The sequence below is a fragment of the Brienomyrus brachyistius genome, chromosome 25, assembly GCF_023856365.1.
Source record: "Brienomyrus brachyistius isolate T26 chromosome 25, BBRACH_0.4, whole genome shotgun sequence".
Lineage (NCBI taxonomy): Eukaryota > Metazoa > Chordata > Actinopteri > Osteoglossiformes > Mormyridae > Brienomyrus > Brienomyrus brachyistius.
In genome coordinates this window covers 7591670-7614801 of record NC_064557.1, presented here as the reverse complement: position 1 = coordinate 7614801, position 23132 = coordinate 7591670, and the positions used below count along the sequence as shown (strand labels likewise).

The 23132-nt window shown below is 44.0% G+C and overlaps 1 long non-coding RNA gene across 1 annotated transcript; it reads left to right on the top strand.

Annotated features, from left to right (window-relative positions):
* The first annotated feature begins 5870 nt into the window (after positions 1-5870).
* LOC125720760 (uncharacterized) lies at positions 5871-22724 on the top strand. Its single transcript, XR_007385565.1, has 4 exons — positions 5871-6342; positions 6443-6502; positions 18346-18480; positions 22260-22724. It is a non-coding gene; the product is annotated as an uncharacterized LOC125720760 (long non-coding RNA).
* The last annotated feature ends 408 nt before the right edge of the window (positions 22725-23132 follow it).

Below are 23132 nucleotides of genomic sequence, written 5' to 3'. Positions count from 1 at the left end.
CCTTAATCTTCGGATATTTAAACATAAAAATGCAAAAAAGGGGTGACCTTGGCGTGCATTTAGCTCTGCTTAAACAGTCACCGAGTTAAATAAAAGTGAATCCCTTCTTATTTAGAGGGCATTAGCTGCCGATAATCTCTTGTGGATTTAGTCCATGCTAATAATGCTCCACTAGGTGGTGTAAAACACAAGTCTCCATGTTCTTCCACGCCCCCCCCAGCACCACAGACTATCCGTTAAAGCTTGCAGCTCAGATCGGCGGGGGTCCCCTTATGCAGGAGTGGAACATGTATGTAGATTAAAAAAGGAAAAAAAAAAAAAAACACCAGTCAGACTTCCCACGCGGGCAGTGGGGTGCACCGGACCATATTCTTTGCCCTTCACGCCTTACTCCTCGCGCCATATCTCATTAAGGCTAAATGAGCAAATAATCGCACATAAAACAGTTACTGGAGAATATAAACTGCCACCATAAGGCAAATCGTACCGTTTCAACTAAAATGTTTAGTTCAGATTGGAAGCCCTTTTCTATTGCAGTTCCAAGCGATTCATTCAGCATGCACTACTCCCTTTTGACCTGTAGAGGGCTTAATATTAAAATCCCATCATTGCCAATATTGAACAGATGATTTGGTATTTGGAAGTGCCAGTAGTAATACAGCACAGTTGTATCAAATGCTATTTAATATTCATTCAGCGCGTACCGTTTACATTTAATGTAAAGTGTTGAGCTGGCACCGATGATCATAATGGATAATGACAAATAAAACATCTACAGAGCACTTCAGTGTGATGTCACTTAGCTATTGGCCAGAACAGCATCACAGTGTAGAAAAAGAAGACGCATCTTAAGTGGTTTAATGTTATTTTAATCCTTAAACACATTAATTTATCTCGGAAGCCTATTACGTTACTTGCTACAAATTGACCCCCACTACCACCCATATATTTTAGTTATAATAATAAATTACTCAGAAAGGCAATTGGCATTTAAAATAAAGTGCCGTGAATGATGACTATTAAAATGTTCCTCCGTTTCAAACTAACGGAAACATGCGTAGCAGCTTACCGGCCTTCGCAGTTTTCTATTCAGCTTAACAAATGGATCTGACAGTGGTGAAACTCGTTACATTGTTAAAAATGTAAATATTCGGCTAACACGTACAGTAAGTATGCAAAGCCTCCACGTAGCCGTAAGCCACTTTTTTGTTGCCTTCACACTTAAAGTCTGAAAAAGCGAAGAGTAACAGAATTCCGTATTTTCGCCTGTACTTGTTGCACATCATAAACGCCCCAGTTCTCCTGCTTTGTCCGCAGCAAAGCTGCTGCAGGGCTCTTGTTTGTTAGCTGTGCTCCTGCGTTTGCAAAGTCCATCAGCTTTTAAGTAACGTAAGATTGTTTTACAATTGTTTGTTCATTTGCCGTTTTGTTTTGTCATACGTCCACTTTAGGCACTATTATAAGTGTCTATCTGCTATTGCAGTGTAGTCTCCTGGGAAGTGTAAGAGAGAAGCGTTTGAAAAGCACCAATTACTCCACAGATGCTATTTTTAGGGAGACGTTTTAAAATACCTGTGATTCCGCGTTTTGTTCATGTGGCCTAGAGTCAACACCTCTTACCACAGAAAATTAGAGAGATTTACCCGAGCCATGCATGTGTCGCTATGTGTCCTTTATAAAATGATTGTGTGTGTGTGTGCGCGTGTGTGTGTGTGTGTGTGTGTGTGTGTGTGTGATCAATTAGCCATGTATGGGAAAAAAAAATAGAGAAGAATGGTTCCCTGGGAAATATCATACTTCTCAATCCATGACCAGAGACAGAAGGACGTCTTCTTATTTACTCCTCTCTTTTCTTGGCTGTCGCTCAGTTGTTCAGAACCGTGCAGATGGCCCACTCCAAATTTGGCCACCATAAAAGAAAACAACGCTACTCTGTGTCGTCAGTTTGGCGACTCTGCGTTAAAAGCAGTTCAAACACAGGAAAGGCAGCGTGACCCTTGTTAACTTCTGAACTTGTATGACCTCCACGGTATTAAAAAAAAAACTGCAACTGAGTGCAGCAAATCAAATGGCTCATTCTGCTATCAAACCTTGATGCAACGATAAAGGTCAGCTAGCTGCACATTACCAGTGTGTGATTATGCTGTCCCATTGTGACCTTTCAAAGCTGAATGGAAGAGCATATGCTTTATTCAAAAGATCTATAAGTGGCAAATGCTACAGCAAAGCTGGAGCGATTGACTCCGTAAAGCAGAAATTATTGAAATCCATAAATATGTAAACATAATCAATTTTTGAAATGGAGATTCAATTATATAAATAAAATATTACTACATATTGTATTTTTAAATAATTTTATGCATGGTTTTTCAATGCAGGGAATGTTAAATGTTGCAGCTCGATTCCTGGGGGAACGGTGAATAATCAACTGCACCAGATCGGGTAGAAGATCGGTCGTCTACAGTAGACAACCAGCCAGAACAGACTGTCAGCTGAGCAGCCCTATTCTGTAAGATACCTGGGACGACGCCGCTGGAGAGTGCCCCCCCAGCTAGCGACCCCCAAGGGGATTTGTTATTTGTTTCCCAGCATCTCTGGAGCCCTTTACTGTGTGCGTGTCTGTCTGTCTCTCTCTCTCTCTCTCTCTCTCTCTCTCTCTCTCTCTGAGCGTGCGTGCCTGTCTCTCTCTCTCTCTCTCTCTCTCTCTGAGCGTGCGTGCCTGTCTCTCTCTCTCTCAGCGTGCGTGCCTGTCTCTCTCTCTCTCAGCGTGCGTGCCTGTCTCTCTCTCTCTCTGAGCGTGCGTGCCTGTCTCTCTCTCTCTCTCTCTCTGAGCGTGCGTGCCTGTCTCTCTCTCTCTCTCTCTCTGAGCGTGCGTGCCTGTCTCTCTCTCTCTCTCTCTCTGAGCGTGCGTGCCTGTCTCTCTCTCTCTCTCTCTCTGAGCGTGCGTGCCTGTCTCTCTCTCTCTCTCTCTCTGAGCGTGCGTGCCTGTCTCTCTCTCTCTCTCTCTCTCTCTCTCTGAGCGTGCGTGCCTGTCTCTCTCTCTCTCTCTCTCTGAGCGTGCGTGCATGTCTCTCTCTCTCCCTCTCTGAGCGTGCGTGCATGTGTGTTTTCGTCTTCAGCCGGTTTCGGTTCCTTTGATTCTTGACCGATGTTTTTGTTTCCAATCCCCCCAGTAAAGACACCCCAGGAGGGGTCTTCAGAATCCCTCCATCCCACCACAACAGGCATTATTTACACAGGACATTTCCAGCTATATCTCAAGAATTTTAGAGCTCCGCGATACTGGAGACACTATCCAGAGGCTCAGTATAGGACATGGCTTACTGATGAGATCTCATTCGATTTCACTGTGGTTATGGGCAGCACGCAGCTTCACAAAGCGCTGCTCTTAAACTCCACGATTGCCCGTTTGTTGGTGCTGCTCGTATTCTTGTGGATCGTACTGTAATAGATTGTATTTATGTGCTATTGGCAAGCAATTCCTCACTCGGGGCACCTTGCAACCCCCGTTTCTCAAAATCGCTTGCAAGCCCTTGCTGGATAGCCAGTTGTTATAAATGGATGAATGGGTGTAGTGGTCAGCTCATTTGCAGGGCTAGTTAGGACATCGATCTGTCCTGAGTACTGTATGAAAAAGGGAGCTGCATTTCACTGGGAATGAATCAGGTTGATTCATTTCAAAGCAGATCAGGGGCAAGTTGTACAAGTCAATGGACAATGTACAACACATTCAAGCTTAAAAGTTGAATACACAGGATAGATGTTAACATTTCTAAGTACAAATTTAATGTCTACAGCACATGTTGCACTTCCAGCGGATGTATTTAATATTTGCTATTTATTAATGTCATCACATTATTTTTATGGTACTTTTCCGACCGAGGAAGATTTGGTAGCAGTACTTTACCGCAGAACTTGGTATTACTGACCTCTCAATGCATTCCTGGAACATACTGGTCAATAATGAAGGGCCTTGAAATATTAATCCAGAATATTACATTGAGGTTTACAATAACAGGAGAGTGGGATCCCTGCGTGTATCTTATTGGAAATACACACTCACACACACATAAACCAGGAATGGTTCCGAGAAACCTTTGGTCCCAGATTGGTTTGAAATCAATAGGAAGGTAAAGGCTGATTACACACGAAGGATTGTATCACTGCCTTTCTCTGAGGTTTAAGTTTTGGCAGACCTAAGTATTAGAATAATATCATTAACTATCATTCCTTCTCTTTTCAACTTTCTTTGTATACAGTTAATGTTGGTCACATGTGCTTGTCGTCGTGCATATGTATGTAAAAGAAAAAGAAAAACCCTCTCACAATCCAAAGGTAAAAAATGAAAGCCAACTCTCCAGAAATCGTTATCGTTATCCATCCATGCACCCGTCCATCTGCCCACCCATCCCTCCATCCATCCCTCCATCCAGTCACTGATCCAGTACAGAATCGCCGGGAACCTGGAGCTTATCCCAGGTGCCACAGAACGCAAGGCAGGGGTGCGCACTTACAAGGGTGCCAGTCCGTCGCAGAGCTGTTATCTGATAGCAAAATCTACATGCACCGTATTTTGAAAAGATATGCATATTAACGTTACGTATCATAAATATTTTTCATAATAACCAAAAGCCATTTTAATGGGCAGAAAAACAAACAGCCAAAAAAAATAAAAGCAAAAGACAGGCAGATATATATATTATATAAAAATAAAACATCTATCTATATAATTTAACACAAAATAGCACTCCTGTCTCTATCCTGATAGGGTGTCCATGACTCCCAAAGAATATTTAATGCACCGCATCAGAGTAACACTTGCCAGATTTTTGCCATAAACATGCTTAGTTTATTCCATCTGCATAACTGGCTATTACAGGACGATCCAGGTGGTCTTATACAAAGAGAAATGCAGAAAAATTACAGGCTGAAAAATAAACGACTGGCTCCCTTCCCCCAAACCACGTTAACAAGACTGACTCATGGCAGGAATCTGTCCAACAAGCCGATTAGAATGAAGTATTTTAAAATGACCAAAAATTATTTATTATTTATAAAAAAAAGACCAATAAAATAAGTAGCTAATGTTTTATTTAAAATAAATATTCAACTTAGATACAAAATATACCTATGTAGAAAAATTAGTCGGCATTCCTGGAATGCATAGTTTGATAATACCAGCAATAATAAATTGCTATTAAATTATTCTTTTAATTACCATAAAAATAACGTGAATAAGATATCTTTCCGAGAGCTCGCAATGGAAAAAAATATTGAAGGATCAGTTTTTGTCAAAAGCAGTTGTGTTATGCAGGCATTCACTCAGAAGTACTTTATAGCAGGTCCTGCCACACAACATCTGTAGGAAATAAACATTTTTGTAGACAGTGATTGGCAGACAAGTACACAGTACACAAAGGATGGATGGATGGAGTAACCGTTAATTCCGCTCAAGGTCACAGGAAAAAAGTTTAATACACTTTAAAAACCAATTTAACATGGAAATATGTTAATTTATGCAACTTGCAAAGAGTTACAAAACTAACATATACTTGTGTAACAAATTTCAGCGAGTGTCAAATTTCAGATCAACTTATAATATGAAACGAATACATACAGTAACATATCACAACTTTCTGCAAAGTTAAAGCACAAGACTGCAGACATGAGTTTCGCAAACGGGATCAGATTTGCATGTAACATCGTGAATTTAAAAAGTATCCACTGAGTTCTGCAAAGTACAAATCTGTTGTGCAGTTAAACAGATCGTGCATCTCATAGTACACATTAACACATTTGGTTAGCATGATTACTAAATAATAATAAAAAAAAACAAAAAACTTCTATTTGGTTTGATGAGCAATATATACCATATGGTCATTGTTGCCAGTCTCATGGTGAGCATTAATACACTGGTCTTCAAAAGATGGTGGCATATTCATACACCAGCTACATGATAACGTGCCAGCCGTCACGCGATTGTCAGGCGCCCAAGTCCATAACACTCAATGTGGCAGAGGGGTCTGAGAATGACCTCAGTGCCGAGTGACTCTGCAAGATGGCAGGAGGGTACGACTGTCCCGTTAGGTGACCGGCGTTGTTGATGTGTTTGCATTGCCCCCTAACAGCTGAATCTGCTCTCTCTCTTTCATGGCTGCACCCGTCTTTGCTCTCGCAGCCCCTGCTCGGTCCCTGTCAGGCCTGCAAAGGGAAACTGCTTCCTGAATAGCTCTTATTTTATGCCCTATCCCTCTGTCATATGGTTTTGTTTGCCTGCCTGACTGGAGCAATTCTCACCGCTCGTCTCTCCAACACCTTCCCACTGTGCCGCTGTCTGCTAAGGTAAAACGCGCTCGTACCTTCTCACTGAAAGCCTCTTGAATTTCAAATCACACCAATATTCATCATTGTTTTGCCTTTTCTTCCTTTTTGTTTCCTTCAGGAGATTCCTATTCAGAAAAAAAAGTTTTGGGGCCAGCAACACGTCGTTTCCTTCGGCTCAGTGAGTAGCTTTGTTGCCTCCCGCCTTCAAATCTGGCTTCGGCTCTCTGCCTGTGGGGTTTGCGCGGTTTTTCCACGTCGTGGCGACTTTCCTCCGGGTTTCTCTGATTCCTCTTTCCCGTTAGGCCAAGACATGCCAACATGCCTTCATGTAGGACGTGTGCTAACTGGCATCTCCACTGCCCATTGCGCATTATCGATAAAATGATAGATCCTTTATTTGCCATTTAGACATGTACGAGTAATCAGTCCCTCTTTGCCTACTCCATCTTGCTTTCCATATCTTGGGAGGGGTCACAGCACAGGGTCAGCCAATGTGCAGCACCCGTGGAGCTGTGGGTTAAGGGTCTCGCTCAAGAGCCCATAGACATGTGACTATTCTGCCGAGGCTGGGGCTCAAACCGGCGAACTTCTGACCACAGGCACAGATACTGAGTCCACTGAGCGAGTGTGTGTGGGTGTATCCATGCCTTATGCCCTTATGCTGCCAGGGACAAGCCCCTAACCCCAGTGCAACCCCAACCCGGACAAGAGCTCTGAGGACGGATATTTGTTCCTCCTTCACAATAACTGCTTTGTAATTGCAGAGGATGTCCCTATAGCCACAGACGCAGTTCAGCCCGATAAACAACCAGAAACAACTGCTGCTTTTTTCTTTACTAAACACAGATTGCTGTTCCTGAAAATAAACTACGCTAAACCTCGTACTTAATAATTCATGCCACCACATGGTCAGCGTCTTAGGCACCTCCCACCATATCAGTCTCCTTAATCAAAATTCATTTCATTCGTAGGAAGAAAAAGAACCATCTGAAAATACACAAAAAGCCATCATTTGTTTGCACTGGAGAAAACGGGGTATTGCAGTGTCTAGGAGACGAACAAGGACATATAAAAGATAAGCCAAGCAAAATAAAAATGGACCTTAAAAACACACATTGATTTTTTTTTGTCTCTTATACTGCAAAATATTACTCTTCTCTTCACCAACTTTGTTTAGGCATGTCTTGGCACAACAGTCCATTGAAATTTGGGCCTGTTCCCCGATTCAGCTTCCATCCTTTGTCATATCAGGCATGTGAAAGGGCTGCAACAAAGCAGAATAATAAAAAAAAAAGCACATTCTTTATTTGCAAGAACATCGTAATTATCTCTCTTTATATGAAGGCATGTTGGCAATTTCTGATAATCACCACATGTCAACATCCACAGACACAACACTGCCATCCACCCACCAGACAGAGAGACCTTCCGTTCTGCCCTTACATCAGAAATGTACAGTGATGGAGGTGCAGGATTTTCAGGTTAAAATGTTGGCAGTTCAATCAAGCTGACTTCTCATAATACTCATTGGAGTTTTGCTTACACAGATATGTTCTGAGGACAGAATGAAAAGTGATTGGTTCAGAGGGAGAACCAGTCAGATTGTAGAGGAGGTGGGTGCAAGCAACTAGAGGAGGCAAGACCAACCAATGAGGTATCTTGATCCCAGCACCTCTGGTTGCTTTGACTCACCTCCTACAATCTGATTGGTGCTCTCTGACCCAATCATTTTTTGTTCCGCCCCTTAGGACATGTTTATGTTAGTAAAATTGCCACAAGCTCTGACAACAGGAGTTGTGGGAAATGAGGAGCTGGAATTGTCACTGTAGTAGAGCCTGTATGGTAAGATACAAAGTTATGAGATGAAATAGTTTGCAAACCCTATGTTATCTTGATTTCTGCATTACCAGCTCCTAACATGTGACCTTCATTCAAGTCATAGTATAAAACACACTCACACACAAAAACCTGTCATAGCCTATGTACATTTTGGATTCTTGCTGAAACTGTCTGCTTCAGATCACACCTGAGTGCTTAAATGGGACTAAAGGTCATTACTTGAACATTCTAAAACATGGAGTTTCTTGTTTGATCCATTCTGTTGATTCATTTTTACTGTATTCTGGATCGTCATCACGTTGCATAAGCAGACTGAGTTCTAGATTCCGGACAGACACCCTGGCATTTCATGATACGGCTTGGGATTCATTGATGCTTCACTGAGGTCTTCCACAGCCTAAGGCTGAAACATCTTTTGACTGCCTCCTGCACGCTTCGCAGTTGGCATAGGGGGATTTTTGCACTGGAACTCAGTGTCTTGTTCGCTCCAAACACAATGCCATGTATGTTTACCAAAAAGGTCAACATTCATCACATTTGTCTTGAGAACATTACGCCCAGTAGTGCCGTGGAACATCATTACAATATAGTTTATTTTTGCTGAGAAGTAATTTTCTTCATAAACACCAGTCTCATTCAATCTTTATTATTGTACTCTAACACATACAGTATCAGCTGTAGGAATTATCTGAAGGTCTTTAGTTGACCCCCCAAGGTGTTCCCTGGCGTTGATCCTTGCAGAAGGGCCCCCTACTAGAATGGCAACTGTAAATTTTTTACATTTGTATACTGTCTGCCTGACTGGACCAATGGGGGCCCATAAATCTTTTGCTAATCCTTTCTATAAAAAAGCTTCAGCAACTCTTTCTAGCCTCATCTAAATGGCTTGATAAAAAAAAGATATTACACTCAGAACTCCTGCAAAGAGTGGATACCCGCAGTTCAAGTCAAATGCACTGCTGAACTGATTGTAACACCTTACTCCTATTACCATTTAAGACTGCATTATGACATTTTGCAAGACATTCACATAGAACGCCAGATATTTCCAAAGGCTTTACAACTTTGTTGTTTTCCTCTCAACTGTACAGTGCAGGGTTTCCCATCATTGTAACCAGACTAACCTGGCAGGGAGCAAAAATGTGGGCCAACCAGGGCTCCCCGAAGACTGGGTATAGAACGCTGGTATAGTAATGTCAATGCTTACACAAATACCAACCACGCCCCATTCACCAAATAAATAAAATGAGAACAGTTCTCACAATTCAGGATTTACAAGACATGCAAATCTAAGATTGCCAAGCTGCAACCGCGCCAAATGCAAAACATATCAGTTCAGAGGCAAGTTCAGCTACAGCTGCCAGGACTGTGTGCAACAAACTGCTAAAAGCTCATTTAGAAACGCCAGCAATGTGATCACACTGTGTAGGACAATGACCTTCCCCGCATCCTTGGTTTTGCCGCCTGATCTGACAGCAGTCGAGGTCGTCACTGAGTTTGGCTATGATTATGCAACCACTCATATCACCAGGACTCACAGCGTCGTGTCGCTAACATACAGGAATCATCCTATACCCAAGCTGTACTGTGAAGACTAGTTGCAGTATGGGTCCCACCTGCTTCTGTTTTCCCGCAGCGGGACAGTCGGCTCAGGAAATTAGTTGCCGGGTTTAGAGAGCGACAGCAAATCGAAAACAGAAGAGATGCTTATTTACGGTTCACACGACTGTAAATCACGATTTACTATAGGCTAATTTCTGCTAGCCAGTTAGTGAGAATCACCATCTTATGTTAGCATCAAACACTAGCAGAATTAGCATTTGCCTTACGAATCCATTCTGTTCAGTACATTTTTTTTTTAGTAGGAGGTTACAAGTTGGTCTGGTTCTGAGGAATGCATCAATACCGCGATGTGTGACACTTATAATGAATGATACATAGAATATATACCCCTTTTCCTTCAGATAATCCAAACACAGTACGACAATACCGTCAATGCATCTCGACCAATCAGACGGTGGTGACACAAGCAGCTCAGTCGTGTCACACTACCAGCAGGGCCATGTCAGCACAGTTGCAGTTCAGGTGTGGCTTGGATACTTTACATTGGAAAACTACTAGTTTGTGGTACGGCGCAGTTCACGGTAGCAGCGAAAAAGAAGCATAAAGGTTCAAAATGTACAGGTCTTATCACTTTGTGCTTGGAAAGTCACTCGTTTTTGGCCCCATTTTCCAACGCCACAAAACGCTACGCAGAGCGGTTTCGCTACTTTCGCACCAGTGCATTGCTGATTTTCACGCCATGCGCAAACGTCGTTAAAATAGCATTTTGCCCGCGCTTCCCCCTCATAGGAGTGACGGTTTTTTTTAAATACGGCATGGCCAAGCGCATTGTCAGCATATAGCAAAAAAAATAAATAAATCACTTCTAAAGTCAGTGGCGCATTGGTAAATGATATTTAAGTGGCAGGTTTCAGAAACATATGGGTGAATGACATTCGGTAAGGACACAGAATACGCTCTCGCTACGCAATAATGGTTTTTTTGCTATATTATTTAAATGCATTTTATTAGAGTACATCCAGTGCTTTGAGATAATGATACTGTTCAATGAAACACCAAAATCAACATTATGTGTTTACTAAACAACAAACTGCAGCATTAAAACAAATCTTGAGTCCTTTATCATATACTGTATATATCATTAAACATGTACTGTAATTGAAGGGACATTTGGATTGCAAGATAAGCCTTTCAGCTTCTAAATGAGCCCAAAAACAATGATAGGTTTCTGTTACTTCATTCTAAAATGTTTGAAATGAACCGGTTAAAATATTGGTCTAAACAGCATTATTGGAGTGACTGAGAAAGTAAAGGCTATGTGGAAGGTTGATAAGAATCCTCCTTCTCCAAGCATGATGTCCTAATCAGCATGAGGCAAACTACTGAAAAGAAACGTGTTCTGGGATCCATCAGGTGTTTTGATGGCAAGATCTCGCGCCCTCTGATCTGCTCGACAGGATGCCAGTGGTTAGCCAAGGAACCTCAGTGGCCGGGAGGGGGAAAAAAAAAAAAAAAAAAAAAAAAAAAAAAAAAAAAAAATCAAGCAAATGGAGCATTTGCTCCTCATGTTACATCTGCCAAATAAATCTCATAGAGCTACAAAAATGACCAAGAAACAGCATTTGAAGGAGATGAAAAGAAAAAATGTTGCAATCTAGGCAGTAATTTGGATAGATGCACAAATACTTGATTTCACACACCCTCTGCAATTCCCTGTCCTAAATATTGCCTTTTGGGTACTTTTTTTAAGATGCACCAAGATGCACAAGAAGTTTTAGAATGTTTCCCCCATTACCTAACCCACACTTTCCTTGTAGTAGTGTAACCCACTTACACAATGACAAATAAAAGTCCTTGAGAACGTTACACCCTCTGCAATTCCCTTTCCTAAATGTCCCAAAAATTTACTTCGGGCAGATCTTTTAGGATATAACAAAATACCCAAAGAGTTTTTAAATATTTTCTGTCCATTTCATAACCTGTACATTTGCTACTACCACATTTAAACCACATTTTTCACAGCATTTCAGCCTAAATCAAAACCTGACTCCCAAAACCTCCAAGAAATGTGGGGTTTTATGTAAAAAAAAGTCCTAGTTATTTTAATGGCGTACAGGCAGAGACCAATTATAAGGCAATTTTGTTCTCATTTGTCAAAGAATTTGCACCTGGATAAATTCTTGGATATGACAGGGCGTTAATGCTAATCCAATTAACATAAAAGCTTCTTAATTGGATTCAATAAAGTTCTCACCATTTGTTTGGATATGTGTTGAAAGATTGCATTTGAAAGTTTTGTATATACATATGCATGTATAGTTGTAAATATATATACAGTACTGTGCAAAAGTCTTAGGCAGTCCAAAGACATGTTTAAAGCTGTTTATCTGGGTAGCAAGTGTACTTTAGCTTTGAACAAAAAACACAATTTAACATTAGAACATGTGCAAATTAAGAGTAACACAATAAAAACTAGTAATAATTTCTTCTGTTTTCTAAAAAGTTACTGACATCTAGTTGGATGGCTAGATGAACACCGCTCCAGTTCCCAAACTTCTCCTCAGGGGCACCTCAGCTGCTCCACGATTTCACCAGCAGCTCAATTAAATAATTAAATATATTGGTTTAAAAAGTCAGTAACAGACTGACCAGCTGTATGAGGTGTGCTAGTGGCCAAGTCAAAAAATACATGGCTGCACTGGACGGTCGCTGCAAAGACTAGGACGATTTTAGCAGAGGTTCTGAAATGGTGAAGCTGACACACTTTGACAGGCATAATATCATAGTTTTACACCAACATGAGGATAATCTAAACATCATTTTCTTTGCCTGCCTAAGACTTTTGCACAGTACTGTGTATATATATATATATATATATATATATATATATATATATATATACTTAGAAGGGCTCAGAAGACCCCTAATGAAGAAAAAGATTTTGGATCCACGGTTTCCCTTGCCCGAACGTGGGTCATCAGAGCCAGGTCAGGGGGTGGGGCTTGATGGCGAGCGCCTGGTGGCCAGGCCTACACCTATAGTCGAACAAGGCACGTGGGTTCCCCATCCAACCACCTGTAGGAGGGGCCAATGGGGTCGTGTGCCGTGTGAGTTGGGCTGCGGCCGAAGGCGGGGACCTTGGCGGTCCGGTCCTCGGCTGCAGAAGCTAGCTCTAGGGACATGGAATGTCACCTCTCTGATGGAGAAGGAGTCTGAGCTGGTGCAGTCCCCGAGCCGGCTGGTGGACACTGGTGGTGAGGGATGCCGTCAAGCTGAAGAAGGAGTCCTATCGAGCCTTTTTGGCCTGTGGGACTCCAGATGCAGCTGACAGCTACCGGCAGGCCAAGCGGGATGCGGCTTTGGCGGTTGCTGAGGCAAAAACTCGGGTGTGGGAGGAGTTTGGTGAGGCCATGGAGAATGACTTCAGGACGAATTTGAGAAGATTCTGGTCCACCATCCGGCAGCTCCGGGCGGGAAAGCGGTGCAGCATCAACACTGTTTATGGTGGGGATGGGGCGCTGCTGAGGGTTGTTTTGGGTCGGTGGAGGGAGTACGTTGAAGACCTCCTCAATCCCACCGACACGCCTTCTAATGCGGAAGCAGAGTGTGGGGATTTGGGGGTGGACTCCCCTATCTCTGGGGTGGAGATGGCTGAGGTGGTTAAAAATCTCCTCAGTGGCTGGGCCAAGGGGGTGGATGAGATTCGCCCGGAGTTCTTTAAGGCTTTGGGTGCTATGGGGCTGTTCTGGTTGACATGCATCTGCAGCATCGCGTGGACATCGGGGGCAGTGCCTCTGGACTGGCAGACCGGGGTGGTGGTACCCCTCTTTAAGAAGGGGGACCAGACGATGTGCTCCAACTATAGGGGTATCACACTCCTCAGCCTCCCTGGTAAGGTCTATTCGAGGGTTCTGGAGAGGAGGGTCCGCCGGATTGTCGAACCTCGGATTCAGGAGGAGCATTGTGGTTTTTGCCCTGGCCGTGGAAATGTTGGACCAGCTCTATACTCTCTGCAGGGTTTTGGAGGGTTCATGGGAGTTTGCCCAACCAGTCTTCATGTGTTTTGTGGACGTGGAGAAGGCAGTCGACCGTGTCCCTCGGGGAGTCGTGTGGGGGGTGCTCCGGGAGTATGTGTTGCTGGGCTTCCTTTTAAGGGCGGTTCGTTCACTGTATGACTGGTGCCAGAGCCTATTCCGCATGGGCGGCAATAAGTCGGACTCGTTTCCGGTAAGCGTTGGACTCCGTCAGGGCTGCCCTTTGTCACCGATTCTGTTCATAGTTCTTATGGACAGAATTTCTAGGCGCGGCCAGGGCGTGGAAGGTGTCTGGTTTGGTGACCTCAGGATTAGGTTTCTGCTTTTTGCAGATGATGTGGTTCTGTTGGCTTCATCGGACCGTGACCTTCAGCTCTCACTGGTACAGTTCACAGCTGAGTGTAAAGTGGTTGGGATGAGAATCAGCACCTCCAAATCCGAGACCATGGTCCTCAGCTGGAAAAAGGTAGAATGCTCTCTCCGGGTTGGGGATGGGGTCCTCCCCCAAGTGGAGGAGTTTAAGTATCTCGGGGTCTTGTTCACAAGTGAGGGAACGATGGAACGGGAGATCGACAGGCAGATCAGTGTGGCGTCAGCAGTGATGTGGGCACTGTATCGGTCTGTCATGGTGAAGAAAGAGCTGAGCCAAAAGGCAAAGCTCTCGATTTACCAGTCGATCTATGTTCCTACCCTCACCTATGGTCATGAGCTATGGGTAGTGACCGACAGAACGAGATCGCGAGTGCAAGTGGCCGAAATGAGTTTCCTCCGCATGGTGGCTGGGCTCTCCCTTAGAGATAGGGTGAGGAGCTCAGTCATTCGGGAGGGACTCAGAGTAGAGCCGCTGGTCCTCCACATTGAGAGGAGTCAGATGAGGTGACTCGGGCATCTGACTAGGATGCCTCCCTGGTGAGGTGATCCGGGCATGTCCCACTGGGAGGAGGCCCCGGGGAAGACCCAGGACACGCTGGAGGGACTATGTCTCTCGGCTGGCCTGGGAACACCTCGGGATCCCCCCAGAGGAACTGGATGAAGTAGCCAGGGAAAGGAAGTCTGGGCCTCCCTGCTGAGACTGCTGCCCCCGCGACCCGACCTCGGATTAAGCGCAAGATAATGGGTGGATGGATGGATGCTTTGCTACTGTTCTGAGCAACAGTACACAAGCTGTAGTGAAATGTGGGTATGTATTGATCAAAGGCAATATACAAACAGATAGGTCTGTAAACCCATTATGCTTATAAATAAATATGGATCTTTGCATTACACCAGATTTAGACTCATAGGTTTCAAGGATGATTATGATAAGTTTCTACCCTAGCAATAGATAATCAATTTTTAATTATCATGTAATTCAATAGTCGTAGTGATAGATGAGTTGTACATTGCAAGTGTCATTTTTACAGTATCATATCTATGATATTATAGAAACGCTACATTTATTTACTTAGATTCTATGGCGTATTTGCTTGGCAGATGTCAGTGACGACCTTTAGCTTGTTGTTGACATTTTGTCAGTCATGCAAGTTTTACTGATGAAATAAGTTTACAGGACAGGTTCAGGTGAAATAATGTCATCATTTTTACACTTGTTTCAGAAAAATAAGTTGATCCATCCATCAAATTTTGGAACCTATTTGTCCTGTTCAAACGTTTTTGGACAGTTGGGGGAGTGGGGACCAGAGTACCCAAGGGGAAGCTCAGGATGACATGGGGAGGCTCGAACCCGGGTCCCAGAGGTGCGAGGCAACAGTGTTTAAAAAACCACTGTTTAAAAAAATACAATGAACATAAAAATATTATTTTCGAAAAAGAGGACCAATACTTAAAGACTAATAAAGTAACCGCTGCCTTAATTATGGTTTATTTTATTTGAAGAACACAGATTTTGAAAAATGCTAGTTTCACGTGTAATATCATATCAATGAGCAAGAGGATATGATATCTGCATATATTCCATATCCATCAATCAAAACTCCCTTTGGCAGAAGCACACAGTGTATCCAAAGTATATCCTGTGTGAGATCTTAGGAAGATCCTCATTATATAATAAATGTGGAATTTTAGGTCAGCTTAGATGTTGCTTCAAATCGGACCTCATGACAGATCTCTATTTCCCCTCGAAACCGTCCTCAGCTAACTGACGAATCCCTCCGTTTGTGAAACAAGGTTTCTTTACCAAACACAGCTTGATGTTAAATTAAGGTCAAGGAGGAACCTTCTGCATTGCTTCATGAGAACGATGTGGATCAGCGCTTCCGCATACTGATTACTTAACAATGAAAATGATTATGATTATGCGGTTTTGGTGATATGACTAACGACGAGGGGAAAGTTGGCAGTGATGTCGTAAAATGCCGAGTCTTCACCGCATAGACTGCCAGCGTGCAAAACAATAATTAGGTCTTCATATGCGTGAAGGAAAATAGGCGATGCAAATGAAGCAATCAAAATCTATTTTAGCTGTGACAGAAAAACACATCAAAGTTTCCAGAAAAGACTATACTGAACTACAAAGGAAGCTTGACCATAAAACAGAGGTCTCACACTAAAAGACAATAATAATAATAATAATAATATAGAATTAAAAACTTCTTTCTATATATTTACTGAGTGTGACTGATGTATTAAGAGCAATAAACATGAATGTTAAATTTTGACACAATGATTACATATTGATTGTGGTCAGAGTCACAATATCCATTTTATAGGATATTTTTACACCAGTATATGCAGACTTCAAGTAAGGGGGTAAACTGGGCCAACTGGGGGAATCTATTTATAAAATAACTTTTCCAGTCCTCTTCCAATTGCTTATCCTGGGGCCTGTATCGCAAAGTGAAATTTGTTGGTTAACTAGATAACTTGTTGGATTTAAGGCAGTCTGTCAACAAAGATAAACGCCATTTAAAATGGGGAACCTTAAATCCGGCAAGTTATCCAGCTAGGGAAGAAATCCGGGCTTTATTATACAGGCCCCGGGTCAAGTGTCTAATTCAGAATTAAATTAATTTCATATAAGCTAGGAGTGGAAAGAGTGAAACTGTGACTAGAAAAGTGATGTGACATTTCCCTGACTTTGCGTCTGGATTACACTTAGCCAGCTCTCCCTCGAAGTAAACTGGAAGCTGAGGTGGACTAAAAAATTCCCATCATTGAATCAAAACTGGAGATTCCCAAGACTGGATTCAATACCCTATCATATAGCGCTCCTATTGTGGATTAGTAACACAATAAAGGGCACACAGGTCGCTTTTGATTGATCAGACAAGCACGGGGTCAAAATACTCCAGCAGCGACGGGTTAGCCTTGTGGAAAACATGCGCTCTTGAACTTAGAGGGCATACGTTGAAATGTTTTACAGCCCAAACCACACTCAGATTTTGAAGGATTGAGATGAGGTCTCGCCCATCCCCTTATTTGATGTTTTGAAGAACTGGTCACCCGAAAAGTCACTCAATGTGGTCACCCTGAAAATAATTTGTTGCTATTTCTTGTTTTTTTGTTCTTGCTAGTGGCGACATTTCAGCAGTAATTGATATCCAGGAAAAAGCAGGCTGAGATTTACTGTAGTGCTTTTAGAGAGGACTGCCCCCTTTCCTACTGGGGGTGACGAGGTAGATGCAAGTGCAACTGCTATGCAACCAGATGTGTGACGGCAGGAGAGGAGAGACACTCTACCACTCAGCCAGCAGGAGGACATCAGCGATGACACGGACCTGGGCACTGAGCAAGTCGACAGATATTTAAAGAATAAGTCCATCATTCTCGATGAGAATGACATACCGTCAATTTGGAAGCTGAAGGAGAACCCCATTCTGTCGATAGCTACTCTGTCAAAACATGTTCGACGTATTCCTGCCTACAGCGTGAACTGCGAGCCCTTTCCCCAGTCTCTGCAGTAATCTTTGTTTCTTTCGTCTTGCATGACTCTATGGCGCCCCGCGGACTTTATACTCTGACGTGGCTGGCTATGCCAAACCTCACAAGTTAGACATTATATTGAGCAGTGAGTAATATCTGCTACATTGGCAAGATGATTTTGACACACGCACATATTAAAACCTCTTAGGTCTGAACACATGCACATATTTAAAAAAAAAAGACTAACCATATTGTAAGTCCACTTTGCATCTCTCCTTAGGCATCAATACACTGACACACACCTCACTAAAGATGCATTTCACCCTGTAATAGCAATTAAAGAAGGAGCTAGACCAAAGCAATTGGAAGAAGAAGGGGGGGGAATGAAAATGAACAGATAGCTAAACTGTTGTAGGCTGCCAGTAGGCCCTTCAAATAAACAAACAACCAAACGAACAAACAAATAACTGAACAAATAAATAAATAAATAAACAAACAAACAACCAAACGAACAAACAAATAACTAAATAAATAAACAAATAAACGAACAAACAAATAACTGAACAAATAAATAAATAAATAAACAATCGGAAGACATGACTGTCACTGCAGGCTAAGCAGGAATCTCTCGATCTTGCGGGGGTTAGCCGGCAAACCCCAACAAACAGCAAAACATCCCTGTTTTCATCTCACTTCCACTGTCTTTATTTCTCCTTCTGCACAGCACCCAACAGACATCGCCGACAACTTCTCCACGCAGTAACGTCCCACTCACATGGATGAATTTCCAGCTGAAGTATGTTCCTTACCACCAGGGGAAGGCTACCCTCAGGAAAGGGATTCTGCCTTGTCTGCTGCGGTGAGCACAGCAGCCGGGCATCTGCTGTTGTTTTTCTGGTATATAAAGGTTATCTAGCTGACTGCTCTCTACAGCCAAACTATATCTATGCTACAATAATTGGGGAGGACCTCATCCTGTCACATACTATTAATAATTTTCAATACTTTTTGTCCATAGATTGTCCTTGTGTTGTGATTATCTTGCTATCTAGACCTAAAAATATTAGAAAAATACAACAAAACTGTAAACACTTGTTTTTCTTTGCCAGTTAAATGATTTTTTTTTGTTTGATTCATACTGGTATATCCTGTACAGCGACTCAGTCAGTTCTGAATGGCAAGCTCCAGTGCTTAGTTGTTCATATACATTCGTTACAGCTTGTTAAGTGCTAGTTCTTTCAGATGTCAGACATTTGTGCTCTTCCCTGAAACACCAGAAGGATACTTTAAGGGGTTTGCAGACTATGGTACAACAGTGCCCCCAGAGGAATCAATAGGTCAGCTCTAAGGCCTGGTAGCTGGTTTTCAGATACTGGTAATGAAGGTTTGGATCTAGAATACCCTGGACTTTAACCCAGATACATTCCTTGGCATCATAATCCTCATAGTCGACAAGGTACTCGAGTTTGTCAAGTCAAGTCATTCTATTTATATAGCACTATTAAAAACAACCAGTGGCTGACCAAGTGCTTTACATCGATAAAAACAGTACGCATAGTGAGGGGAAAATTGTGGGAGTTCAGTAGACGATGAACCACATAGACAGCTGCCATCGATAATCCTGGATGCAGGAAGTAGGAGAGCAAGAGAGCAAATTGCACTGACAGTCATTTCAGAAAGTAGGAATGGATAGTGTGGCAGACTCTTAGATGTGGAAAACAGAAGGGGCATTCATCAGACCAAGTGCCAATACAAGATACTCATAGTGACCTTTATGAGTGTGGGTCGAGGTAATAAGACGGTACTCAGGGTTGGTATGGAGGTTACTTGAGCTAAACTATATACTAAAAATGATTGAGTTATATGGGGCAGAGGCAGCCAAAAACTGAACTTATCGATGCCTATCTGGACTAAGTAGGTCTCCCTCACCGCTCCAGTAGACACAATACAAAAGAAAGTAGTAGTTAAATGGTTAATTTCTTACCTGAACTTAAATCTTGAGCTAAGTATCTCTATTACAACCCTAAGCAAAATGATAAAATCGACAATTGTCACGTCAAGCCCCGCCCTGCGTGTCTGTTCCCTGCATTTCCCTTGGGCGTGACTGCTTGTTAGTCTTACCTCTCATTCCTTCCCTCTTGTTAATCAGTCACAGCTGCCTCATGTTTGCTTCTCTGTTAATTGTGTATAAAAGTGTCTGCTAGTCCTGTGCTCCCTGTTTCGTCATTGCTTTCTGTCTGTGTATGTTGCCTAGCCTGTTTTCCCCAATAAACTCCCCTGCGAGAGGTTGCACTTGCTCCCAATCTGCAATTGGGTCGTTGTTTCCCTGCTGCTTTGTCACAGAATGACCAAACTGCAACGACGACCCCGTAACTGTTCTTCGAAAGGATTTGAATACCCTTAGTTCCCTGGCTCGTCCCTGAAATGCTACAGATGCTTGTACTATCGTGAAGAAAGCGACCTGGACCCACCAGGGACTTCACCTATAATGGGTTCACTCCTGGATGATGGCTTGCTCCATGACTCAACATCGGACAATAACCCGGAAGAGCCCTGTGGAAAGTTCGTTTGGTAAAGAGGCCAACTACTTTTGGAAGAGGAGTGACTCTGGAGAGGATGAATCCGACATCTTGTCTGCTGACTGCAGACTACAGAGAACGATGCAGCCAGGCACTGCAGCGTCGCACTGAGCTGCTTTGTCTGCCTCTCCTGAGCCCCGGGACAGACCGGCTCTACCTCGTGTGTCTCGGCCACTGAGGTCTTCACCTTGAAGGAGCTATACTGGTGGTTGGTAGAGGACCTCCACACATGGACTTGTCCAAAGGCGATCCAGCTGCTGGATCAAATTAGTCAGGGGATGGCAGCCTTTTCCCCACGCTTGTCCTCCCAGGAGTTGTAGCAGATAGTGGAAGACCTGAGGGAGGTGCTATGCGAGCGAGCAACCCAATCCTTTGCTCACTTTCCTACCGCCTCTTCCCATTCCACCTCCCATAAGAGAGGGGACGTACAACAGGAGGACATACAAGTCCCAACTTCTAGGCAAGGGATGCAGCAACAAAAAAGGGAGCACAGCCCCCCAGAGAACCAAACCAGTGCCTCCCATGCCAAGTTCATCTTCACTGGCATTCTGCCAGAAAAGTCCGTCACCACTCCACAAGCATCCGAAAAGGCCGCCGGCTTTGAAGAGGCTGCTTCTCTGCTGGTGTCCCGCCCAGACAAGGCAGCTTCTCCACTGTTGTCCGGCCCAGACAAGGCCACTGCTTTGCAAGTCCCTGATCCGGGTGCAGTCATTGCCTAGATGGCTCCCATCTGCTCGCCTGCCTACTCAGCAATCGCCATGCCCCAAACGGCTCCCCCCTGCTCACATGCCATCGCCTCACCACCTCGTTAACTCCTGCCTGCTCTCCTGTGGCTGTCGCCACTTCATTGGCTCCTACCTACTCACCAGCGGTCACTTGCCTGCTATCAGCCACCCAGGATGTGGTCAATGCTCCTTAGGCTCCCACCAGATTAGCACCTCCTCCCTATACCCCCCAATAGCTTGTACTAGGGCTGTCCTGGAGGAGGTCATGGGGAGACAGGTACGGTGGGATTTGGAGAGAAGGAGCCTTCTCCGTCACTGGGCCTCTCACCAGAGTCTGCCATGTCGTAACTGGGTTCTCTCCTGAAACCCTTCGCAAGATGCCTGGTAGCCACATTATCAACATCTTCTGCTGGCTAACACCAGCCCTGGATCTGACATGCCAGCAGCCAACAATCTGTGACCAGCATGCCACCCTCTCACGACCTGGAGGAGTCAGGATCAGAACTTGAATGGGACCCTCTGGGCACTGATCTGAATTATGAGTCATGGACCCCTGTACAGAACTTGTTTCACATCAGTCCCTGACTCCCCGGTACTGGGGAAGGTTCTGAAAAGGGGTGGGTCAAGTATCTGTCTCCTGACGAGGGAGATGGGGAGACACCATCCATGGCAGATGGGCCAGTTCTGACTCCTTCACTTCTGGCCCCCCTAAGATCCTCTTGTTCCCCTTCCTGCTCCCGTCGCTGCTTTTGCAAGCAGCTTGCCCTGGCTGAGAAGGTCTTGTGGAAACTGTCCCCTCAGCATCCTCCTGCTCCCATTCCAGTCCTTGCCTAGCCTCCTGCCTTGGTTCCTGTCCCGATTCCAGCCTCAAGACTCCCAGGATGTCACCCTACTCTACTGACTGCATGGTGCCGCCCGGCCGTATGGATCCACCAACGCCAAAGGGGAAACGTGCTGTGAAACCAATGCCTAGTGTCTTTGAATCGGCCAGGTTCTCCAGCCTAGCCTCACTCCCTCTCCCACCTTGTACTCTTCCCTTTTCTCCCATGTGGTTTTGCATTTTCCCTAGTCTTTCCACTGTCCTGTCATCTTGCCCTGGTCCATGCCCCCCTCTGCACTGGTGTCTCAGTCCCTATCCTGGTGATCCCTCCACATGTCAGTCCTGTCCCTGTCTCGGCCTATTTGTCCAGTCTGTCAGCCCTACTGTCCCTCACCCTGCTTCTGTCAGTCCCCTGCTGCAAATAATGTCCTGACTGGCCCCCAATGTTGTCCGCCGTCATCTTCGTAAGTATAGTCTGTCCGGTCATGTTTTTGATTATATTTTGTCTCCCTAGATCTCCAGTCCTGGGTCTAAGCATCTGATGTCTAACTCTGTCCAATGTTCATGGTCCTGCCCCATGTCCTGGCCTGTCCTCTCGTCCGATCGCTTGGGTTCCATCCTGATTTACTTGGCGCGCCCGGAGTGTGCCAATTGGAGGGGGAGGATATTATCACATCCAGCCCCACTCTGGTTGTCTGTTCCCAGTATTTCCCTTGGGCTTGGCCGCTAATCAGGTGCTCCTGAAGCTTGTTAGTCTTTCCTCTTGTTCCTGCCCTCTTGTTAACCAGCCCCAGCTGCCTCGTGTTCACCATTCTGTTAATTATGTATAAAATGTATAAAACTGTCTCCTAGTTCTGTGCTTCCTGTTCAGTCATTGTTCTCTGTTCGCATATGTTGCTTAGCCTGTCCTCTCCAATAAACTCCCCTGCGAAGGGTTGCACTTGCTCCCAGTCTGCATTCAGGTCATCCTAACGCTGCTGCATCGTAATAACAATGTCGCTAATAAACATCCAATTCTATAAATCAAACAGTAGTAGTTGCGTGTGCCAATCAAAATGTGCAATAAAAGCCTCAATAACTGCACTCACTATTCTAAACTATAATGGGCTAATGGGTTATTGGCTGTGTTACACTTTATAACTAACTGTTTACCGATTCACTAGAGCAGTTAGTGTTTATCCTCCATCACTTACGTTTGGTATTAGTGCTATCCCAGGGCATTCTCCTGGGTAGAATCAGGGCAGTACAGGATATATCTAAGGAGGTAGACTTGTAACATGAGAGCAGGCAAAAATCCCATTATAAATATAAATCCTCAGCAAATCAATCAGTCAAGGTAGCTCACTCTTTTTTAAAGTCCTGTTCTACAGATCGTTGTTGCCAATGT